Source organism: Amblyomma maculatum, chromosome 5 (assembly GCF_055883805.1).
Source record: "Amblyomma maculatum isolate TAMU_Amacu chromosome 5, ASM5588380v1, whole genome shotgun sequence".
Taxonomy (NCBI): Eukaryota; Metazoa; Arthropoda; class Arachnida; order Ixodida; family Ixodidae; genus Amblyomma; species Amblyomma maculatum.
Genome location: NC_139348.1, coordinates 106,447,329 through 106,473,049, shown reverse-complemented (window position 1 = coordinate 106,473,049; position 25,721 = coordinate 106,447,329). Strand labels below are relative to the sequence as shown.

The 25,721-nt window shown below is 47.9% G+C and overlaps 1 non-coding gene across 1 annotated transcript; it reads right to left on the bottom strand.

Moving 5' to 3' along the window:
* Positions 1 to 1,365: 1,365 nt before the first annotated feature.
* Positions 1,366 to 1,447, bottom strand: TRNAS-CGA (transfer RNA serine (anticodon CGA)). The gene has a single exon. It is a non-coding gene; the product is annotated as a tRNA-Ser (tRNA).
* Between the last annotated feature and the right edge of the window lie 24,274 nt (positions 1,448 to 25,721).

Below are 25,721 nucleotides of genomic sequence, written 5' to 3'. Positions count from 1 at the left end.
CCGGAAGTAGACACGAACAACTCCACTCGAACGAGATACCTCACCGAGATGCGACGTTACGTATGGCTGGCACGGCTCAACCGCACAAGTATTATAGAATATGAGAAATGTATGTCAAAATGGGCTGGACTGGAATCTTCCGGATGTGCCCCAGCAGCCAGCTCTTGTCACTATCCGTGCACGACTGTTCTTCACGCACTCGGAAGACACATTCCCGGTAAAAGAGCAGCGCGGTATAGCTTCCAGTCATGCGCATGCATGCAGCGCGCCGCCAACACCTCCTCGCCGTGTTTTGCTGCAATAAAATCCTTCAAAGAGAGCTCGCTAAACTTTGTGTTTGGCGCACTTGCCTCATTCGATCAGAAGAAGTCGGATGTTCGCATCGTCTGTGTCGGCTGCTAATCAAAGCAGACCGCATGCAGATTCGGCGAAGGAACGTAGTCGGGCAGAGTTGTTTTGCAGAAGGTTTGAAAAACTTTATAAACTTATTTATCTCTCATAACAAATCAAGTTTAGCTTGGCCAAAACTGCGCTGTATTCCCAGAGCTTTGTTGCAAAAAGTTATTTCGAGCCCGCAAGGCAACGAGATGGAGCCACCGGTGTCATCCCTGTGGCCTGTGGCAGCGGTTTCTTTTGCTTCCTTACCGCTACAGACGATGCAAACATCCGACTTCTTCTGACCGATTAAGGCAAGTGCATCAAACAAGTTTTGTATAAAACATCCTGACTACCAAATGTCATTTCTATGCAAAATATCAGCTACAAAATCTCAGCGGTTTAGTTGGTATAAACGTTGGACGGCACGCACGTAATTACACAAAGAGCGAGTTCGTCTGCTTCAACCGCGGCTCTTAACCCAGCCGCTTGTAACGTAGTAGCATTCTTCGAGTGGTCAGTAGGCTTTCGATTGGTTTCTTGTGACGAAGCTCGTCCGTAGGACAAGGGATTCATGAATGTCGCACATATCTATGCGTGGGCACAGGCCGACGCTTACCGTGCAGTTGCGCATATCGACTGCACACGGGTAGGTACCAAAGTTTTGTTTCGTACAGGTCTCTGTCCGAATCGCGCACACTTTGCTGATAAATCAAACTGTCACTCATAATACCGATTGAGTTTTCATAACAACGGTGCTGGCATGAGGCAGAGTGGCAAAGCAAACGGACGCGCACGAACAGCTAAGCTAACCGCCGCCCCGTACTAGTACTAGTCCGAACAGGACACAAATATGGCATCGACTGCATACTGACGTCAGCTGTGACGTCACGTGAATACCCCCTATATTGTACCTATAATGTAGAAACTAATTTCCAGGTTTTCAACGTTACTAATACCATAAAAAAAAAAAAGTAAACCAAAAAGTTGCGCAGCCGACAGGATTCGAACCTGTGCGGGGAAACCCCAATGGATTTCGAGTCCATCGCCTTAACCACTCGGCCACGACTGCACGATGTTTTGGGGCGCTTTAACTTTTATATGAAGTGAAATAGTTCATTTTTGTCATTTTTTTTCATAATAGTAGGTTTTCTTCATACGGTGTGACAACGAATATTACAACCATAGAAGCGCTACGCAATCATGTACTTTTATTGGATGCACTGCTCTCTTGTGTAGAACAGCGCGAAAAAGAACGTCAGGGACGAAGGAAGACAACAAGACGAGCGCTAACTTTCAACTGACAAGTTTATTGCATGCCTGCATCCATATATATGAACACGTTCACACAATAAAAGAAACCAGAACAACTAAACAAACACCGGAAAGTGTAAGAATGCAATCGAACCATGTGTCATCCAGAATTTCACAACGCATCTTTTTCTCGTGTTCATAAATCTTACTTCACGTTCCGATAAAGCTATAGACGGGCTGCTGATACAAGTTTCCTTTATCCTGTTGATTTCTTTTGCTTCTAAAATATCTCGAGCTGTCTGGTCATTATGCCGATTGATTATTTCAGGATAAAGGATAATCAACAGGATAAAGGAAACTTGTATCAGCAGCCCGTCTATAGCTTTATCGGAACGTGAAGTAAGATTTATGAACACGAGAAAATGATGCGTTGTGAAATTCTGGATGACACATGGTTCGATTGCATTCTTACACTTTCCGGTGTTTGTTTAGTTGTTCTGGTTTCTTTTATTGTGTGAACGTGTTCATATATATGGATGCAAGCATATGCAATAAACTTGTCAGTTGAAAGTCAGCGCTCGTCTTGTTGTCTTCCTTCGTCCCTGTCGTTTTTTTTTTTGGCTGTGGCTAAAGGTACGTCGGACGGACCCGATCGATGGTCTTAAAGGTACGTCCGACGGACCCGGTGCGTTTTTCTTCGGGATACGACGGACGGATCCGGGAAATATTTTTCAGAGGTACGGCGGACGGACCCGATCGGTAGGGTTCTTCCGACGGACCCAGCGCATTTTTCTCCGACATGGGCCTTGGGATCCGTCGGGAAAGCCGGACGGATCCGAGATCCCCAGATGTGGTTGTAGCAACCAGTAACGTTGGTAGCAACAACATGGTAGCCATATGTAGCCAAATCGAAGTTGGTATGAGGTGTACGTGCGAGGTGCAAGAAGTATGTACTACATACTGCATGCGTCAAATGTGAAATTACAAAGAATAGTGCCTAGAATGGGTGATATACTACGTGATGGCATGATGATAGGTTTACGTGAGTTGGACCGCGGCAGGGTGGCAAGCACGACCAGAGCACAAGCGCATGTAATCGCGGTGTTGACGGCCCTCCCGCGGCCCGCACGCCCGCTCATTTGGTCCTCGTTATCATGTGGATTAACGTCTACGACGGTCGTTATGTAGTTATGTAGTTTTGATTCTTCAAAGTTTCGTCACTTCCATCTGTGATGAGATGCGTCACGTAACGCATCGCTTTCCGCTCGCATTGACGTTTGGTGCTGCAAGTTCTACGTAGTACATATACAAGCGGCGCTGAAAAAGCTGGGTGCCGCCGGCGTGTCTCTAGCCCAAGCATCGCGTCATTCGTGTTTGTTGGAGGTGTGGTTTGTGCTTACCGTGAGATGCTGTGATGTACGGATTACGTCCTACTAGAGTGCTGTGTGAGACTACGAAGAGTGCTGTGATAAGTGCGCCGATGTCCGGACAGACATCAGTGTGTCCGTTTATGATCGGCGATGTTGAACGTGCATGTCAGTGTTTATTAGGTGCAGTGGTAATTTATTTACACGCACTGTGCAACAATCAGACGAAAATAAGTCATCGACAATTTGTTAGCCTGCACTACAGTGCTCAAAACTCGGAAAACGGGAATGCACATGATGCAGTTTTTGCATGTTGGAGTGGACCGAAAAATAAGTGCCCAGCCCACACCGCCGGGATGCGCATTATTACAGGCGAAATGGTTCAGGTTTCTGTAAAATAGCTGCCTGGCACAGCACCTTGCTAAATGTTCAGGCTTTGTACTATTGTTGAAGGCCACTTTATCATTAATAAAGGAACGAATATGCTTTATGTGTTAATGACTAGTGCTTTTTCAACATAGGTTCTTTTTTTTTTCGTTTTTCTTTAGTTTCCTTTGTTTTTCATGCTAGACAAACACAAATAGTACACTTTTAAACTTGTCAGTCCAAAGCTGAACATAAATATCTGCCATGCATGTGACAGCTTTAATGCTAGAAAGGTTGACGTGTATAGCATGTACGTAGACGCTGCGACATCTTAGTGGCACGTTCGGCTACTTGCCCCAAGGTGGTGATGTTTAATGCCAGTGATGGCAGTCACACTTTGGTGCAGGTGAAATGCAAATGCTTCTGTTTCCTGCAATATGTCAACGCAAAGTACAAAGCCCCGGCAGTCAAATTAGTCTGGAGCTCTCCACTACAGTATTTTTCATAGCTACATATGTCACTTTAGGATGTGAAACCCTACATGCCATAGGTAGGCTGCATTGTTTTTTAGATTTTGTAACCTCTCATCTATGTTTTGCAACATTTGGCTAATTTTAGTTCTCAAACAGTTGTTAAGGATGAAACCGAAGCAGTTCTTGGCATGGTTTCCTGCTTGGATTAATTTGCTAATTGCAGTTCTTTGAAACTTGCATCAATGCTGGACAGTTCAAATAGCAGGCAGTTAAATTACAGAAATGATGTGGATCGTGCATTTCACTTCTGACAAATGGAAAGTAACAGTCCCCTCCTTGCATGCATAGGTGCCCTTAGACAAATACATACTCGGGTGTGTGATTGTGACGCATATCAAGGGTCAACAGAAGGCCATGTGGAGCCAGTGTGATATTCTTCATGAAGGCTCAAGTAAAATTGTACAACAGCTGCTGTACCATGCAGAAAAAAATTGATCATTTAGTGTATGATTAACTGACCATGAATAGCATCTTACTCAGAGTATGATGTGATATATATCTGGTTTAGCATCCCAAAATAACTATGGCTATGAGGAACACAATAGTTGAGGGCTCCGGTATAATTTCGACCACCTGGGGTTCTTTTACATGCACTGACACCGCACGGTGCATGACGGCCTATTGTTTCGCCTCTATTGAGATGCCCCTGCTGTGGCTGGAACCAAATCTGCATCTTTCGGTTCAGCAGCCAAGCACTCTTAACTACTGAGCCAGCACAACGGGGCGAAGTATCAAAATGCATGCCATTACATTTCCTTCTAGCCGGTGGTTTTCTTCACAGAACTAATGTATACAAGGAAAAGTAAATAGCAAGAAAACACTAGTTTTATTGCACATTATATTCACATTTCAGCAAACATTCTCTAGGAAAAAATTTCTCATAATGTTTGCATGGAAACCATGAACATCTTACAAAAACAAAACAATGCACTTACTCCACTCCAATTATTAATGGGCAAGGTTGCATCTATGCTACTACACTGCACTTATCACAAAACCACAAGCCCCATCTGCTTTGGCCAATCACTTGATGAAACTAACGGAGCCAGATGTCGCACACCACAGACTGGTCGTCTCGCAACATATCTCTGCATATGTTGCATTTCAATTTCATGCCTTTCCACTTAGCTTCAACTGTTGCCAGCATTACTAGTCACCCATCTTTTCTGAAGTTCCTTTTTACGCTGTTGGGATCAGCATCCTTGTTAACGATGGTCTCGGGAATTTTCGATGCTATCATTTTCACATCTTCCTCATCTGGAAGAACAAGGGAAATGACAAGCTTTGAGCAGAAAAAAAAATTAGGGAGACTCCTAATCTCCACCTGTAAGGGTATGGTGTGCCAGCGTTAATGGTTCTTGTCTACAGATCCCACTGTGGATTCCCGTTTTAATTTACATGCCCTTTGCTACAAACATAATTACTAATTCCTTAATTCATGTCTCTGTTATCTCAGATATACTCATTAGCATACGGTCGTAGGCTGCCCTGTTAGGTGATAGACAACCTGGCATAGACCTCTGTAAGCCTCAACCTTTCTTAATTGGAGCTGAAACGTCCCAGAACATATTTCAAATATAACTTTGTAAGCTTGACTTAACAGCTCCTGCCATGTCGTGCGGCCTCGTGACATTTGGCTCGTGGCACTTTTGGCTTGTGCACAGGGGTCATCTGTTAAATACTGGTTAACATGCATGAAAAATACATTTTCACACAAACTGGTGGCAAATGGTCAAGTGGCGCACTGCAGATTCTGAAATGTATACCTATATGCATGCAAGGATCGCATCATCGCATAACATGATCAAGAGTTCTATCAGTACCTGTAGTTACATAGCATTTAAATGCCCATTAAAGGACCACCTCAGACAATGGTTGCTGTTACCACAAAGCCTGTTCTAACAGCATACTGACACCATTCCACTGCGCGATGGACATGTATATGCATACCCTAGATAGCTCATGATTGTGGATCGCATTTATTTCTATGACTTCCAAGGCGTTCCTGAAATCAGAAACCCTACACTTTATGAAATCGGGACAGCTGTCTTGAAAGGTGATGAAAAGAAATAACCAGGTTACCTTGACGCAATGCTAAATTACAGAGGGTGAATATGCTGCATGAAGATAACAACAAGCTTGTACAAAGAAAAGTGAGAGTGAAATGGCAGGATTTTTGAAACATTGAAATAAACTACAAACTATACTTGTCAAACCTGTCATTAAGGAATGGAAATCATGCAGTAATCAAAAACACAACATGGAGGCCATTAGGTCATCTTCACAAAACACATACCCACACCTCACACACAGCTTCATACTTATGAAAGAGGACAAACCAATATGCAAGGAGTGTGGGGATGAACTAACAATAAACCATATCTTACACGTGCGCCAGAGTCGAGAAAAGAGGAAACATTTTGTACAATTTTGCAACAGATCCCTTTCCATCCCAGCATGATTCTAGGAGAGACGTGCAAATTTCCTGCATTTTTGGTTTCCTAAAATGTTCCTAAACAAGCTACATCCTAAAGAACATTTTAGTCATTACACACAAAATAAATACATTAAACCTTGTTCTTGGTGCATGGCAGCATTAGTCGCTTATGCACCATAAAAATCAACACAATGCTGTAAGGTTAGCTATGTTATATGAGACAAGCTTTCGGTCTGGTGTGGTCCTTATTCACGTGACAGCGCTGTCATGAGGGTCTATGTCCCAGCGATCAGAAAGTGACCTATTCCAATAATTTTACAAACTGAAAGCGATTCTACAGATTTCTAGACTGGAGTGCTCAAATGTTTTATCAACGTCCGCCTGCTTTGACAGCCTGGAGTGAAACTGTTGAAGAGAATACATTTTTGTACATTTAACGTGTTTCTGAAGGCGTTGCTTTCAATTACGGGGCCCAAAAAAAGCAGCTGAATGTCAAACGCCGCCTAATTAGGCTTTCTAGCAAGACAGCGGTGTAGCGTGGAAAATCGCTCCGCCGGTCCATCGATGACGCCGCTAACTTGACAGGCGAACTGTTCAAACTGACCACACCTGAAACACTAAATTGCGCATGATCAAGGCAGAATTTCTCTAACACTGAGCACTGGTAGCTATCGATTTCGCGCCCAATATTGTGAAAATCTGTCCTCTCTTCGATCATTGATACGTCCACGGTTGAACATTTATGCGCCTCGGGGTAGGCCAGCCGTTGGAACATGGATGCGTGGTTGTAGCAACGATCACTTGCATGCCACACTCTGAAAAATTCCAAGAGTCAGCTTCTGCAACGAAATGTGCAGCGCACATTTTCTACCCCGTACCTAAGTCCGGCGATGCATGCATATCGATCCCGATCGTTTCAAAGCTGCGCGGCCGTTCAGTCGGGTCACGCTAACCTCGAGCATGCGGGGGTTTAAACTACATGTACGCAAAATTCAACGACAAGAAAAAGATGCAGGCTAAGCACTTTAGTCTAGTCTTCCCCTAATTACCAAAGAACATTGCTGTTCACAGGGAATTCGGATCATTCGCGCTTCCGGCTTTCCGGTTGTGCACTCTTGCGGTGCGGTGCAGTAGGTCTTCCCCTCGACGAGTCGATGTGCAGCTCGCCGCAGTAGCAGCGCAGGCCTCTAGTAGATTCGGCATGTCTTCTGCCACGGCTCTGAGGTAGAATTTAAACGAAGAATTTAGCTAGAAACATCCTGTTGCCTCGGTCTGCATGTGAGGAACGAGCATAATGTCATTTCACATACATACTTCGGACTGCCGAATGTTCTGCACGGCGAGGTGTGTGTGTGTTGTGCCGGCGCTAGATCTTCGGAGGTCGATGCAGGACCTAAGACAGCGTAAATGCTAGGAATAGCTCGCTCGCATCACGGGCAGATCGAGGTGACAGTTTAGAGCGAAGCGCTGCTCGTGAATGTGCGTATCTCGATGCCAGCTGGTGGAGCTGGTGCAGTACGTAGCATCGCCTGCAGCTATGTGCGTGACAGCGATGCTTGCCGTACACAACCCTACGTGAAGACCGTGATCTATGTTAGAACGCGGATGCACTCTTCGTAGCACCTCATCGAGAGTTGCGGCTAGCTGATATATCATAGAGGATAAGATTCATTCACGCGTAGCAAGCGGAATGTGGCCGTGTTCGACGTGCATATAGCCATGAGCCTGTATATCGACGTCCGCCGTATCTTTACGAGAATCGAATGGATACGTCGGACGTACCTTTAGACACTTCGTTTTTTTTTTTTCGCGCTATTCTACACAATGGAATACCAACATGCCCAAGCTTCTGTTTTAACTGCTCTCTTCTTCCTACTGGTTCGATCCGGATCAACTCAGCCATATTGGGGTGGCTAAAAGTAAGTAAAGGCCGCAACATGGAGCACAACCGACCTAAACCGAGCACAAATTACCCCAACCCGGTATGGCTGCACCATTTAAAAGTACATGACAGACAACACGAAAACTGTAAACACTGCGGACAGATAGGTACACTAGACCACATAATCTGGCAATGCCCCTTTTCGCCTGGGGCAGTGCATTCATGACACGGAAGCTTGGCAATCCCTTCTCTAAAGCGAAACCCTTGAGACCCAAAAAGAAGTCGTCCGCTTGGCGGCTGAGGCCACGAAGATTCAATGTATCCTTGCGCACTTCTAGTCGCGGAGTCCCAGCCCCCTATTCGGGTCTGCGTACCTGGGTGGGGGAGTAGGGGAACCTCCTGTATCGGCGGCAATAAAGTTTTAAATAATAATAATAAATACTAGAACCACAGCCGGCCTCGAAGGAGAGCGCGCTCTCCCTCGATACGGGCCACGGTGTGATACCGGCCGTGCTAGTACAAGAACCACCATAGTACAAGGGTTTACAGCTCCTCATCGGTGGCGGTCGCGTGAACTAATGGCGCTGATGTTGACTCTTGCTCCTTGCCGGGCGCGTCGTCTGCTACGCGCGGCGCTGAAGCGTGGAGTGGCCAGGACATTGCGCACGTCCGCCATGCTCTACAGCCCCCTCAACACGAATCACTACATTGTGTGACCTTAACTCTGAAAGGACGAGTATGTTCTGTAATTTGCGCTTTTATTCCATTGAGGGATGGCTTGGACAAGTCATATCTATATTTTAAGCAATCCAGTGTTGTGCAACTCCTCGTATTATTGTGGGTGACTAATGCTCACCATCCTGAGTGGGGTAGTGCCATAGTGAGCAACCGAGGAAGAGACCTGTCAGTGTAGTGATGTGGAAACACATTGGAGTGATCATATACCAACGTACGTATATGCATAAAGTGGTTCGCACCAGCCGCTTCGTCTCGTGTGCAATACACAGACTGGCCCGCCTTTAGGGCATCGGTGAAGACTTCTAGTGTGGACCTCCAGTCACCATCTCAAATAGAGGGCCTCATTACTTCCGCTCTCTGTGAGGGCACTCGCTATGTTTGTGTGCCGCGTCCGTGTCCAGCACGAGTGGCTTCGCGCGATCCGTCGGCGGGCTGAAAGGTAGTGCAGAAGAACGAAATCCACGCAAGATCTCGCACTTTCTCGCCGAGCTAAACGACAAGTTTTGCGCCAGCTGGAGAGGTTAGGATGGCAACGTTGAGACAGTTCTGCTCATCACTGTATCCCCGTAAGCACGTGTCGCGTATCTGGCATGTTGCGAGAAGCTTGCGCACACCTCCGCAAGAAAGGCACCCTTTTAGTGCTCTGGCTCTTTATCAACGCTGCAATGAAGTTGACGTAGCTGAAGATTTTTGTAGAATGGTTGTGGGCACAAAAGTTATCAATTTCAGAGGTTTTTACGCCACCTTCGCCGAATGGTCAATACGACTTGCCCTTTTCAATAGATGAATTAGACGCCGCTCTTGCCTCTTGTCGGCATTTATCTGCACCTGGTCCTGACGGGATTACTTATTCAATCTTATCAAACCTAGGCAAGGATGAAGAACTGCACTACTTAATTGTTTCAATGATATATGGGCTTCTAGTGCTGTTCCTTAACACTGGAAGATTAGCCGCCTGGTTGCTCTTTTGAAGCCTGGAAAACCCCCTCTCGAACTTACCTCATACCGACCAGTTGCCCTAGCAAGCTGTGTCGGAAAAGTTATGGAGCGAATGATGCTGGCAAGACTTGAATGGTTTGTAGAGAGTAATGATCTTTATCCGAATATGATGACTGGATTTCTCCGGGGACGCTCTTCCATCGACAGCGTCATCAACCTTGTGGCGACAGTAGAACACGAAAAGCGTCACCACCGACTAGTAGCTGCTGTCTTTTTAGATATAAAGGGGGCTTACGACAACGTCCTCCATGATGCTATTCTTGATGGACTTGACGACGTGGGAGCTGGTGGCCGGCTGTACTTGTGGATTGTAAGCTATCTCAGTGGCCGCTCTGTTTACATGACTACGCCTGAAGGAGATACTACCCGCTATCAAGTCGGTCGTGCAGTTCCACAGAGAGGAGTCCTCAGCCCAATTTTATTTAACGTTGAGCTAATTGGCCTGGTGAGTGAAGTGCCATATAACATTCACATCAGTGCATATGCTGACGACATCTTTTTTTTTAACGCAAGCTTGCCATAAGACATATTATAGAAACCCATATAAATTATTTTCCGTTAGCAACCAGAGCAGGCTCCCGCTCTTATCGTTGCCGGTGAGCCATTTAGAGAAGTACTCTTCCCTTGTTGTGATTAGTTCCACTTCCCGCAGAATCTGTGTCCTTGATGCCCTTGTCCATGCACAAGTCCACAGCACGTGGGGAACATCCACTTCTGCAGCTGGTGTGGAACACTTCGGGCATGTGGTTGGTCCGATGTCTGCTTGAGATTCCCATCGGCATGTTACCGACGGGGTGAGGGCCGCTCCAGCTCTTATCCTTCTAAGGGAAACCTCCTCCAATCTCGTTAAGGTATGAAGGAGGGGGAATGTACAAGGGGGAATGAGGGCACGTGTACTTTTCCTTAAAGAGGAAGCTAATATGGGAACAGCGGAGCGGGCATGAAAAGGGAGCCTGGTGGGGGGCGCATTAGTGTTTGGAACCTCATGTGTGAGGTGGTCAACTTTTCTCTGCTTAGCGTTTTCAGCATCGTCTTGTGAGCAATGTATCTGGATTCGTATGTTTGTTTTTCTATTGAGTGCATGGATTTCCTGGGTTACACATATAATCTTTGTCACTTTATTCAGTTGTTTTATGGCGGCTAAAGAGTCTGTATAGATGTGGGCTTCTTTTAAGGATTCTATATTTATTTATGGCCTCCATAGCATCGCGGATTGCATAGAGTTCCATGACAAGCGGGTCCGGGTATTCTGAAATATAGTCTTTATGTACCTTTAGTTCAATGTGTGTTCGACTAGTAGCTGCTGTTCTACCGCCATTTTCTATAATTGATGCGTCCGTATACGCAATACAGGTACCTGGATACTTCAAGAGGTCAAGATGCCAGCTTTTCTTTGCGACGAAGCCGAGTGGTCTTGTTCGTCGTAATAGTAATGAATTCCCACGGAGGAGGATCAGCCATTGGTGGTGTTTGAACTGTCACTTCGTTGTACAAGGATGCTATGGGCATAACATACTTGTGCTTTATATTCCTTGTTGCCTCTAGTTTAATTAATTATCTCAACGTATTTATCTGTGCAAATTCTTGGAGAATAGGGATAGGGGTAAGTTTTGGTAAGGCCGTGATAGTGCGCATTGCGTTTCTATTTATTGTTTCCAATTTGGCTCACTGCCGCCTCGTGAGTCTTTGGAATTGGGCCTGGTATAGTATCCTCGGCTGTAACACCGATTGTACAAGACGTCTTGCCATGTTCGCTCGAGCTCCTCCTACCTTAGACGAAATGCGTTTTATCAAGTTTAAGAAGTCGCAGCTACTATTTTCACCTTATGAAGCCGTTGTGTTCCTTTGCCGGATTTGTAAATTTCTAGGCCAAGAACACTCAACTCGTCCACCTCTTCCAATGCCTGATTTCCAATCTTTATGGTGACTCTTTGCGTTGCCAATTGTTTTCTTCCATTCTTGTTTCTAACATGAATGTAACTGGACTTTTGAGGTGACAATTCTAGACCTGCATCTTGGGCGTACTCATCTATGGCATTTAAAGCCTCTTGCAGATACCGATTCTGTCTCTCAGGTTGCTTATGAGCAGACCAAATCTAGTGTTCCTGTATATGCTCGTGACATTATCTGCGTATATAATCAACCGCACTTCTGCTATTTCAGCTAATTTCCACGCCAATGGGATCAGTGCGATATTAAATAGCAAAGGTACTAACATTGACCCTTGTGGCACGCCTCTGTTCGAGGCGTAATTGCCAATTTGTTTTATGTTTATCCGGATAGAAAACGTCCTGTCCTTAAGCAGATTATGTACTGCTCTTATGACCTGCAAGGGAATGCCCATAAATTTCATGTTGCTAAGAATCTTGCATGTAACACGTTGTCGTATGCCTTCGCCATGTCTGTAGCCACTACAGTGCGCACAAGGTGGCTATAAGGAGACACGTGTATGACCTTTTCAGTGAGCATAGCCAGTCTAGTTTCTGTGCCAAGGTTTGTTCGGAAACCAATTAGTCGAGCATGGTATTTTTTATTACTTTCCAACCACCATGACAGGTGGGTGGCTATCACATTTTCATAGATCTTGCAAATTGTGGGTGTTAGCAAGATAGGCCGCAAAGATTCTAGGCTTGTGGGAGGTTTCCCAGCCTTTGGTATTGGGACTACCATCGAGTGTTTCCAGCCGAGTGGAATGTCTCCTCCTTGCCATACCTCATTTACCACATCCAACAAGCTGTCAACTGCGGTTCCTTCTAAATTTTTGAAGACTTCATAAGGAATATCGGCATGTCCAGGCGCAGATTTACCATTCGCTTCTTATATAGCAGCCAATAACTCCAATTTGGTAAATGGTGATGTTATTCCTGTTTATCAACCGCATCCACTGTCGGTTAAAAAGTTAAATTGGTTCACAGGAAGGGAAAGGCGCAGTAACTGTCACACTTGCTCTGTGGACACCTGAACCGCGCCGTAAGGGAAGGGAGGAAGGTGGGAGCGTAAGTGGAAAGAGAGAAAGGGGAGCCGTAGTTGAGGGCTACGGAGTAATTTCGACCACCTGGGGATCTTTAACGTGCGCTGACATCGCACAGCACACGACGCCTCTTCGTTTCGCCTCCATCGAAACGCAGCCGCCGAGGTCGGGTTCGAACCCGGGAACTCCGGCACAGTAGTCGGGCGTCTTACCACTGCACCACCCCGGCGGGGCTCCACTGTCGGTGAAGGCGCCGAAGGCGCCGGATAATGTGCACGGTTCGGGAAGAAAAGGGCAGCAGCCTGATCTGCAAACTCCTCTCGTGTAAGCTGTAATGCGAGTCTAATACTTTCCGCATGATCTTTAACCTGTCGCCTCTTTTCCATGCCATGGAAAGTCCTCCAGAGGGCCTTGTTGGTCGTTCCTGAGCCCAAACGACTGCACCATTCATCCCATCTCCTATGAGTCAGCTGTTTTTCATATCGGCGTGCATGTGCGTCACTGTTTACCTCAGCTTTTCTTTGCACGTCTTCAGGATGCCGACCAACCTGTATCTCGGCCCGTTTTCAGCGTGCCCAACGTTTTAGTAGGTGTAGGTTGGGAGTTGGCTGATCTTCGTTCAGTGTAGTTGTAATTGAGTGATCCTTGAGTACCGTTTGAAGGGTGGTAACAAGAGTACTCGGGCTAACTGAATTAGTTCGAGTATCCTGCCGTACACCATCCCAATGTGTTACAGAAGCTTTCTTTCGAATTTTCTTCATATGTTCCAAGTTATGGCTAATATTAATGGGGACATGGTCACTACCCCACCTGTAGTGTTTGTAATCGGCATCTAGCCGAATGTTACCACTCTGTTGGCCACTATGGAATAAAACATGGCGGCTTAACTAACAGGCTCGCTTCATCAGTGTCTCACCCCAATCAAATCAATCGGACCCCATCACAGTCTCCGGGAACACTAAGCCACCCATCTAATTCCGCCTGCCATTGTGGTGCACCAGGGCCCTTCCACCACGTTAAGTCTGATGAGTGTGTTTGTGTTGCAGGTAGTGTTGCGACTCCTGGATGATTTAGCAGTGTAAATTCTATTTCTGTGAGGGCAGAATGAACTTGATCACCCCTTTTAGAATCATAATTATATCCCCATACAGTGTGCCGAGCGTTAACATCTCCACCGATTAGTATCGCAATTCCAGGGTATGAATGGCGAATATGCTTAATCCATCCAAGATTAAGTACTGTTTTTCCTGGCCGAGCGTACACGGACACTAATATAAGGGGCGTTTTGTTTGGACGCGTGAGTACAGCAACTACTTCCTGCTGAGTGTTGCACCACTTGCTGAAGTCAAGTGGTGTTTGGGGAATGTTGGCCCTAATATAGACGGCAGCTTTTCCTGACGTTTCGGCCTCTGCTCTTGCTCGTTTATCAGGGATAGAAGGATACTGGTGCTCTCTATATCCTGTTATTGAATATACCCTATTGTGTTCCTGTATCAAGAACGTCCATGAATGCAGCTTGCCGTACAAAAATTTTGTCTTGATTTCCCCAACTTTATTAGAGAACCCTATGCAATTCCATTGTGTAATCTGTTGCCACTTGTTTCGGCTACTTCTATCCATGATGTATGCTGCTCTGAATGAGGTGTGTCAGTTGCGTAAGTGTGTATAGTACGGCCTCCCAAGCGGTAGGTTTACAATTCGGAGCATCCAATAACCTTGTTGTCGTACTGCCTGCAAGCGTATATTTTGGTTTTTCTGAACTCTCCTTTCGGCGTTGGGATATACGCGCTTTCTTTTGTCGCAGCTATGCAACTTGTGCTGAAAGCATCGCAATTTCTCTTTCTATTGCATCCTGCTGGGTTGTGCAGTCGTCAAGTTCCGGAAATTCATTAGCAGTGAATGCCACTGTGCTCCGTTTTGTGCGTCGTCCATTCTTCAGCGCAGAAGCAAAAGATGCACTGTTCTGTGCAATCACCGCAGCAGGCTTTTCTTATTCAGGAGGATCATCAAACAGCTCTTCGGCCAGAGCTGCAAATCTGTTTTTAACCACTACCGGTAGTTAAACAATTCGAGCGTCGGCGGGGGGACTAGATGGGCTTCCCTATACAGCAAGGTGTTTCTTCTGCTGTTTCTTCTGCCTTCGCTCGTACCGAGTTGTGTAGGTGACCACCGTCCGTGGCTCAGCGACACATTGCGGTGCGGAGATGACGACTTCCCTTCTCGACTGTACACATTTATTTACACTTGTTTATAAACTATTTACAATAACGTCGTCAGATGCGACATCAAACATGGAGGGCTAACTGCAACCGGGTGTACGATCGGAGATCAGAGGCTAGCAGAATCAGGCCTTGGCCTTCTGCTACTTTAGGCCGGAGTCCCTTGGGCCCTCCGTCAGCCTATCCTCCCTCCTCGAACAACCCGTCTGCTCTCGACTCTCGTCCGAGCCCAACTCTCTCAACGCCCCTTCCTTCGCGCTCAAAATTCGAGTCTAGTCCGTTGACCAATCAACGACTAGTCACTATGTGGCCAATAACATGCAGTCTTTTGAAATGGGCTGGCCAATCATTGTGCCACATATACCCCTCTCCTACGCATGTCAAATAAAACACACATAAAGCACGCACTAAGCGGCGAGTGGTTGCGCACACAAACACATACACCTGCGATTTCTCCCTCTCCAAAATCCTCCCACGCAAGCGGCGCCAAGCAGTCGCAAAGACAAACGGCGTTGACGGTTACACTTCCGAAAACGCACACATATAAACACACACCTGCAAACCTCAGGCCCACACATTCCGATCCCTGCTCTTTGTCGGTTGCGCGCGGGCGGCGGATTCAAAGGGACGTACAGGCGTCTTCCCGACAAGACATGTCAACAGCGCGTTCTCCCCAGGCCCGTGTTACGCCGCGTTTCGGGATTTATGGCCTCCGCGCCCTCTCCACTCGAACCGGGAGACACAGCAGTTAGCGCAGAACCCACAACCACTGCGCTTACGCTGTGCGCTCTAACTGCATTGCTCTACCTTCCTCGCGGCACGGGGCGGACAGAGCCGGCGGCGTCGCCCGCTGCCATGTGTTCTGGGCTCACTTCCGAGAAGCAGTCGCCTGCGCGACCGTCCTAAATCAGCCCGCGTCAAGCTGCCCCTTGACCTTGGTCGCCCCTTCGGAATATCGCTTCTGTGCGAAGCCCGCAAACTTAACTCCGGTGCACATTGCTTCCGTCGTCCAGCCCCTGCTAACTCGAGGTTTCGCTTTTTTTTTTTCGGACACTGAGAGGAAGTGATATCGTGATCGTCAGATTTGCGTAGGCCGCATTTGAACTTCACTCTCCCGATTCAGTTATGTGTTCTGGGTTAACTTCATATGGACAAAATTTCAGCATATGGCCTTCTTTGTAGCACCTGTAATAATGCACCAGTCTAGGTTTGTACGTTCTGGGTCGCACTATGCGGTCGTTGTCGTAAAATTTGTGCGGAAGAGTGTCTGGTCCCTGTAATGTGATCAGAAAAGTGCCTCTGTTCCCTATACGACGTACGGCTAACACAGTATGCGTTCCAGATATGAGGTCTCTGTCACCGTCTCCGGAAAATCTTGGTCTAGGTCATAAACGACACATCTTTCAGTGTTTGGACCAGTCGCAAAATATTTCTGGACAGGCAGATACTCTTCTGCCGTGACTGGAATCTGTGTTACTGTGCTCATTTTGCATGCATCCTCAAGTGTGGCTAAATGGACTGTGACAGTGTTAGATGCCTTGTGGCTTATAAACCCCTGGTAACCTGTGGTACCAAGCGCTGCGTCTATCACTCTCTGTATAGCTCTTTTGTGATATAAAACTGCACTGTTGTTCTGATATGCACTCTGAAGGATTGCTGCAAGGCTGGTGTTGGATGCACCACCGGCAAAGAAGCTAGCCCTTACCTTCTTTGCCGGTGGTGCGTTGACTGGCGACCCAGGTAGTTTGACCAGCCGGGGTGTCCGTTGAGAAGCGTTAGTGGCGACTTCCTCTTGCACATCTATAGCCTTCTGTGTATCGTTTAGCTCGGGTAGCTGCTTGAGCGTTGTCCTCGTACTCGAAGTACTGTCCACGTTGCTCTGTGGCCAAGTGCTAGCTCCAGGTAACGGGTTGTTACTGCAGCCTTCCGTTGTACAAGCAGAAGTCACAGCGACTACCAGAGGGTCCATTGGCGTCCCCATGCTTGATATCTTATCAGCGCTGAGGCTCCGCGGAGCCCCAGTAGGCCTAGCAGCAAGGCCGCGTCGGCATTCTGCAGCTCCTACCTGGAGGGCTGCGTCCTTGGCGATCTTCTTGTCACGTACACACGGGTTGTTTGGCCTTTATGCTCTTCCTCAAGAGTTTGATGTCCGCTGTGGGGGCGCGGACTACAGAATTAGTTCGAAATCTTACTGGAAACGATGTAGCCACGACATCTGCATCTGGGCTTCTGGTTCGACGCGCCCACAACTACGTGCGAGATTGCAACGAGCTGTAATCGACATCGATGTACTTTTAGCGACAGAAAAGTGTGCAGCGATCGCATTTACGAGCAAATGTGTCAGCCGCTACTCGATTACCCTTCATGGAGTCATCAGGCACAGATTCTTGGGTGTAATTATTTACCACCGACTATCTAGGTCGAAATATATTACTATGATGAAGAAAAGGCTAATTAATTTTTGCCTTGTACTTTGTTTCATACCTGGGATCAAATGGGGTCCAACTGAGCGCTCCTGAATACGGCTTTACGAGACTCTGTTTGTTGGCTACATTCGGTACAGTCTCCCGGTACTCTTTAGTATGAGCATTTCCTGCTTGCGGACTTTAGAGAGCGTGCAAGCGCAGGCACTGAAAATATGCCTTGGACTACCCAGATGCACCTCTAACAAACGCCCAGTTGAAGAGTGTGGTTTTCTACGTGGACATAGGCCACCAACCACCGCGGGTTCGAGCGTCGCGCGAGCCGAAGCCCCGATCAGCCGGTACCACGCGCACACTGAAACACCGCAGCACGCACTCAACCTCCACCGGGGGAGAGCACTTCGCTGCAAGGACACAAACCTCCAAGTTCACGAAGGAGACGTTTATTGAAACGCCATCCTCCAGCGGCACACACACACACACACACACACACACACACACACACACACACACACACACACACACACACACACACACGCACACACACACACACACACACACACACACACACACACACACACACACGCACACGCACACGCACACACACACACACACACACACACACACACACACACACACACACACACACACACACACACACACACACACACACACACGCACACACACACAAAATATACAAAACGCACAAGTGACACGGAGTGCGCGCCGCAAGCACGCCAGGGGCGTGCTGTGATCTCTCTCGCAGTGACCAGAGGGTTCCTTTGAGAGAGAGTGGGCAACCACCGCAAGGTACGCCTGTCTCGGATCGTTGGATCACGATCGACAGGCTCGAGTTGCGCTCTCAGGTACGACCCGGAGCAGACGAACTCGAGTACACACTGGTCTGCGCGGTCAAAGGCCGGCAGACAAGAACAGTTGCGTACGCACCTTGCGATGTCTCGGATGGGTCTCTCCCTGAGCTCCGCTCGGACAGTCGCGCGAGCGCGGCCGTCGAAGCGGTGCCGTGTTCCCGCCAAAAGGCGCCAATGAGAACAGCCACTGGGACGCCAGGGCGGAGCTTTGGCCCGAACGACAGTGACGTGTCGTCTGAGCCTCTCTCCGCCGCCTCAGGCGGGAGATAGGGAACGAGGAGAACAACTGGAAAGCGGGCGGCGGCCGCGCAAAGGGCAGCCGCGGCAAGCCCGAATCCCACAAGAGGCACATGCTCGCACAATTTTATTCTTTTTTTACACACACACACACACACACACACACACACACACACACACACACACACACACACACACACGCACACGCACACGCACACGCACACGCACACGCACACGCACACACACACACACACACACACACACACACACACACACACACACACACACACACACACACACACACACACACACACACACACACACACACACACACACACACACACACACACACACACACACACACACACAAACTCTGGTAACTGCAAGAGAGAAAAACCCTGTGATATGACCATCAAGTGAAATAAAAACGTAGTATAATAGATAATTTGCCTGTTTATAGAAACATTTTCTGCTGTTAAGCCCAGAGGGCTGCGAAAGCAATACTACTTAAATACTATGGCTACGCTTAGGTTCGGCTTGTGGTTCACCGCCTTCTCCTTCTTGTTGGGCAGCATGACGAACTGACTTACAAGCGCTGAACGAGATTATTTATATTGAGCGAAAACATTAGCTGCGGGTGACCGTGCGTTCTTCTCTTTGTTCTTCCTCAGCCCACATATAAAGCCCCGCTTTACCCAGCCGTATGAACATGCCTTAGTGGCCTATAGGGGTAAAGTGAAAGTCCTAGCAGGCTGATTCTGACATAACCGTCCCACGTGAAACGAGAGACAGAAGTTAGCAGCTCCTGTCAGCCAACATATAAAGCCCTGCTTTAACCAAGTCGTGGGTAAGGCGTGGCTACCGCCGCGCTACGCTGAAGGCTCGAAACCTATAGAGTAGTATAGCTTTCGTAATAAAACAGAAAATATAGAACATGATCTTTTTGTCAGTACAGCTCCCACAAACTTTCTTTCTGGAAAACTTATTTCACGCGGAGTCGCCAATCACGAACGTGGACACCAACACGCCTGACTTCGTGTTTCGAGCAGTCCTTGATGTCGTCCAAAGACAGGAAGCGCCTCACGGAAGACCAGCAGTCGTGGTTCAAGTCGTCCAGCTGCAAGCGGCCGTCTCCTCTCGGGTGGCACACCACCCGATCGCGGACAACCCCCGTGAGTTTCATGAACTCGTCTATTTTCTTCAAGCGGGCTGATGCCAGGCGAATCATGCTATCTGCCTCGGCATTGCTGACCGAAGCCGCCGAGGCGACCTTCTCGACCAATGCTGGGATGTGGGCGACCTTTTCCAGAGCGCTAGCGCAGGGCCTGAAGGAAAGGGAGAAAAAAACCGAAAACAGTGAAATGTGAATGCAGCATTCTTTCATGCCCTCGCATATCCTTCGGCGCGGATTGGAAATATTTTTCTGCACGCGTTCCTAATGTTTATGCACTTTTGTGCAAAAAATAAGATACGAGCATTACAGCTTTTCGAAGACATCTTGCTAGCACTAAGGGCAATTTTCTCCCGTTCCGGTTATTTCTGTGTGGGAACAACTGCCACAGTGGCGCTGTTTCAAAGCTTCAATTCAAAGTGCATCCCGCGATCAGGCTCGTGCAATCGAAGTCTAGTCAGCAACAACTTATGAAAGCCTCCTCTACGTAAGCGCGATGCACATTTGTATATGCCAATTTCTACCGTACGTTCCCTGAAATATTTGCATCGAAAATAAAACAAAAACAAGCCTTCACCCTCATCCGAATCTTCCTGCTTAGAAAGGAAAAGGAAGGTAGTGGCCTCTTAATTTCTTTCCTCTTTAGCTCCCCGTTGCGACAGTGGAGGACTTCGGAAATTTCGGCCACCTGAAGATATTCAACGTGCGCTGGCATTGCATGACGCAAGGGTGCCTTGCTTTTCGCCTCCATCGAAAAGCGGCCACCGCGGCTTCCCGCATCCTTCAGCACAGAAGTCCAGCGCCCTAATCACTGCAGTACCGCGGCGGAGCCCCTGCACACGGGGCAGTTTCAGCAAATGGACACGCAAAATATGCACTGGCGTCTGAACAACCTTCTGTCGAATGGTATCGGGTCAGGTTAGGTGACATGAATAGAGGAATTGACCATCCTAAATTAATGGGTCAACGTTAAAAAGCACAGTTCTAGTATGGCTTACAAAGGCGAGAAATTTGCGCCACTCTTCAAAAAACATATACACTCTTTACGTGTTTTAAAATTCAGGAGTGAATTGAATCACGACCGAAACCTTCCAAAATACAGCTCGGTTACAATGTGATACAAGAGACCCTCCACAATAACCACATCTGTCCAGTGCGCAAGATTAATGTTTTTGTCAGCAGTCCTGGCATGCTGCTCACAAAACCCTTAAATTTTGAAATATTTTGTCCCACCGCAATGTGCACATGAAGGTATATAAACTGACCTCCGGTTTCAAGTCTCGCGCTGTAGAATACAATCCCTCTTTAAACGGCCGAACTTAGTTGTTTTCCAAGCAGAGCGCAAACTGTGACATACGTACCGGTCGGACCGGATGCCGCTGACGAACACAGCGGCGAGCTCGAGCAGGTCACGGTTACGACGTGCCGCTTCCCAGACGGTATACCATGGCTTAAAAGATAACGTGTTTCGTTTCGCAGAGTCTAGAAAGTTGACGGACGTGAGGCTATAGTTTTGCGCGATGTTCATGGCCAACCTTCGAAAAAATACGTCCACTTTATCCGAGCTTTCGCCCTTAAACTCTACAGTGCGCAGTACTGTGCTGAACTTGACTGCATCCGCCAGGCATTCAATATCTTCATCTCGAATGCATACCGCAGCCACAAATATCTCTTCGAGGCTTGTGTTATCGTGAAAAGATGACACGACTGCTTCCCACGGACAGTGTGGGACATCGCCTGCATTTTCGTTCCGTGTCGCAATCAGGCGTAGCTTGCGAAGCGAAGTCGCCGCTTTCACGCACTGGCCCAGGGCTGCGGATATCGAATCGTCGAAGTCAAAAGCTGGAATCCGCAAAGACAAGCTTGTGATGTGGTGCAGTGATGGCACACGCTGCAAAGCCCGGCAGATGTCGCCTTTAATACCCTGTTCGTGAAACCCGCGAACCTCTGAGAATGCTCGACACTCCATCGTGTTGTGCCGATCTCCAACAAAGTAGCATTCTGTCTCAAAGAATATCTTGTCTTCGACGCCACCTTCGCGCAGCAACCTGAACAGTTTCGGTAGCCAACAATTATCTTGAGGGAATATTTTCACAGTCACTTTGGTGATGTTCTGCTTCCTCGCCACGGCAACTAAAAGCATTTCCCATTGTGCCATCGACAACATATGAAAGTCAAGCGATATTTCCTCTATCGTCTCGTTTTGCATGAAGGCTTCGAGCCAAGAGGTGTTGACCGTGGGGATTCGAAAATCCTCCGGATTCATAAGAGAAGTCATGCTGAGGGAACGAAGAGTAGCGTTATGCGCAAAGATTTTGGCTATAATCGGTGAGGTATGTCGGCCTATGGTAATGTCTCCAAGCTTAGCGTCAGATATCGTTCTGTTCTGTGATAGGCCTTCCAAGATCCACAGCCACCACCTTTCGCTCTGATAAAGCGTCGGTAACACAGGCGACACGTCTAATGCTGTTAACGTTCTGCTGTTCTCCAGATACTCGGTGAACTCGGAGCGGCTAAGCAATGAAACCTTGGCTTTGTAGAGTTCGCGCATTGACAGCTCCTTCAAGGTTGTGTTTTGTCGCAGCGCCGCCAAAAAGTTGAGCGCTTCCGGTTCGGATATTCGTAGAGAATCGCCAATCTTGAGAACGGTCAGATGCGTAGTCGTCCGTAAAAGACTAGTCAGCGCCGAGAAAAGGGCGGCTGGAGCTGAGGAGTGGCACTCGAGTCGTTCAAGGCGGCGCCCACATGACGCGATCAGTGCGCAAACCTTTTCGTACCGGTGGTTACCGGAAAACGTGATGCTGAGCGTCTTCACCGACTCGTTCTCACTGAAGGCATCACAGAAAAGGTTGTCGTACGGGTGGGACACCTTGTCCCATACATCCCAGTAAAGGAGTTCAATGCTGTCTATGCATCGGTGGTTTTTCAAAAGGCAGCTGAGTAGATTGTTAGCTTTGTGCCAATCCATGAAGTCTTGTACAGAGGGGCGATAACGGCGTCCTTGACCGAGGCTTACCAGCGACAGCTGGCCCTTCCTTTTGGAGCACTCTCTAAGCTCGTAGTGAATGCAATATAACATCTCGTTCCACACCGGAAGGTGGTGGACGATCTGACAGGTGCGATCCTCGGTCGCTGTGCAGGGGAGTTCGATGTCTATAGGAGACACGGTGTGCCAGCTCGTGGTGTAGCGTACATGGGGCAGCCAAGTTGGAGGCCCCGATGTGTGCCGGTCATCGCCGTAGTCTGGTGAGGATTCAGGACTCGCCATCCGGATACTGCGTAAAGAGGTAGGTGATATCAGTGAGCGGAATTCAGAGAGAATACCTATCTCTACCAACGCACCATGCCAGAACGAGTACAAATTTTGATTTTGGCGTAACAAGGACGGGAAAATACGTTATCCGAGATGGAATTAATAGTAACTATATGGGATGCACTACGAGTGCTAAGCGGTGATTCGTGCTCATCAATATGCAGAAGACTAAGGTAATGTTCAACAGCCTCGGGAAATAACAGCAGTTTACGTTAGGTAGCGAAGCACTGGAAGTAGTAGGCGAAATATGTCTACTTAGGACAGGTAGTAACCGCAGATTCGGACCATGAAAAGGAAATAACAAGAAGAATAAGATTGGGATGGAGTGCATTTGGCAAGCACTCGCAGATTATGACTAGCAGCTTATCGGCATCGCTCAAGAGGAAAGTATACAACAGTTGCATCTTTCCTGTACTCACCTATGGGGCTGAAACGTGGAGGCTAACCAAAAGGGTTCTACTTAAGTTGAGGACAACTCAGAGGGCTATGGAACGAAAAATGGTAGGGGTAAAATTAAGAAATAGGAAGCGTGCAGAGTGGGTCAGAGAAATAACTCAAGTTACTGACATTCTAGTGGAAATTAAGAAGAAGAAATAGGCATGGGCAGGACATGTAGTGCGAAGAGAAGATAACCGATGGTCGCTTAGGGTAACAAACTGGATTCCAAGGGAAGGAAAGCGTAGTAGAGGGCGGCAGAAAATTAGGTGGGCGGATGAGGTTAAGAAGCTCGCAGGGGTCAAGTGGATGCAGCTAGCACAGAACCGGGTTTAGTGGAGAAATATGGGAGAGGCCTTCGCCCTGCAGTGGGTATAGTCAGGCTGATGATGATGATGACTTCTCCCACTCCGTAAGTTTCAGCGGCGAACACTAAATCCTCTAAGCTAATGAGCTGCCAAAAGGACGCCATCGAAAACTAAGGCCTCTACAATAAGCTTGGTTTGTAGGGTTTGACGTCCCAAAAGAACTCGGGCTATGAGAGACGTCGTAGTGGAGGACTCCGGAAATTTCAACCACGTGGGGCTCTTTAACGTGCACTGACATCGAATTGCAGACGGATGCCCCTCCGTTCCGCCTACATCGAAACGCAGGTGCCGGCGGTCGGGTTCGAACACAGGTACTCCAGCACTGTAGTCGGGGGTCTTACCACTGCACCACCGCGGCGGGGCTACTCTCTAGAACATTAATGTTGGCTGTGCGAGCAGCGACATATACTTTGCTCTCAAAATAATAAAAAAAAAACCAGTATACTCACGGAATAAGATGCAGAACGCCTTGCCATGAAGGTAGAGCCTCCGATTAGAGCAACGCATGCGCTGGAAAGGCCACTTCGTTTTCATCCTCCCCTGCAATCAGAGCTGTTAACTCAGAAGTTAAGACCCTGCAATTGCGAGACAAAATCGCAGGTATGCTACTCAGAGAAAATATTTTTTAGAAATTCCTCTTGCTCCGCAAGGGCTACCGTTTACAGTTCCTGTCCACCTCTCCTTTGGCGCAGCTGTCAAAGCGCCTGCCCTAAAACCGGTGTGAGTTGCTCCATAGCCATAATATTGCCACCGGAAGATTTGTGTGTTACGCTGATTTGTCTGAATTATACTTAAAAATTTAAATTGCATTTTTACCACTGTATTTTTTGGCAGCTTTGCCCGCAAGTGCACCCAATCGTGCTCCTGGTCGGGAAGTGCTGCGACCGGCCACTGAGGGCGGCAAGTGATACTGTTGGACGAACATGCCACCTATTTTATGATTCGGACAAGATCACTGGCGCTCGATTCCTCGTTGACACGGGAGCACAGGTCAGTGTAATACAAGCAGCTTGGGCAGATCGCTGTCACAAAGAGTCGACCTCCCCGCTCCAAGTGATAAACAACTGCCCCATCCGCACGTATACGGCCAATGATCTCTTACACGTAACCTCGGATTGTGCCGGACGTTCTGCTGGATATTCATCATCGCCGATGTCTTGCAAGCTGTTCTCAGCGCTGACTTCCTCAGTATCTTCAACCTCGCTGTCGAAATGCAGGCCCATCTCCTTATCGATCTCAGCACGAAGTTCTTCCGTCATTACTTCTGGCCTCGCACCTGACCACATGTGTGGATCGTTACACCCGCTGGCCCGAGATTATGTCCATTTCTGGCACTGCGGCAAAGACAGTTGCTACGGCCTTCATGGCTGGCTTGGTGTTTCGTTTCTGCTGCCCGTATGTCGTCACCACCGACCGCGGCCGTCAGTTTCAGTCAGCCGTGTTCACCGCCTTTGCCAACAAACATCCTGGGCGTCCGCCACATTCATACGACCGCCTACCATCCTTCGCCAAATGGCATGGTGGAACGTCCTCATTGCCAACTCAAGGCTGCCATTACGACTTACCAACCGAGAGAACGCTTGTCCGACCATCTTCCCCTCGTCCTTCTGGGCATCCGCTCAGGACTGAAGGCTGACCTTGGCTGCTCTTCTACTGAGCTGGTCTATGGCGTTCCCCTGCGACTTCCTGGGGAATTCTTTTATTTCATTTTATTACATTTTTATTTCCTTAAAGATCCCTTTTGAGCGGCATTACATAATG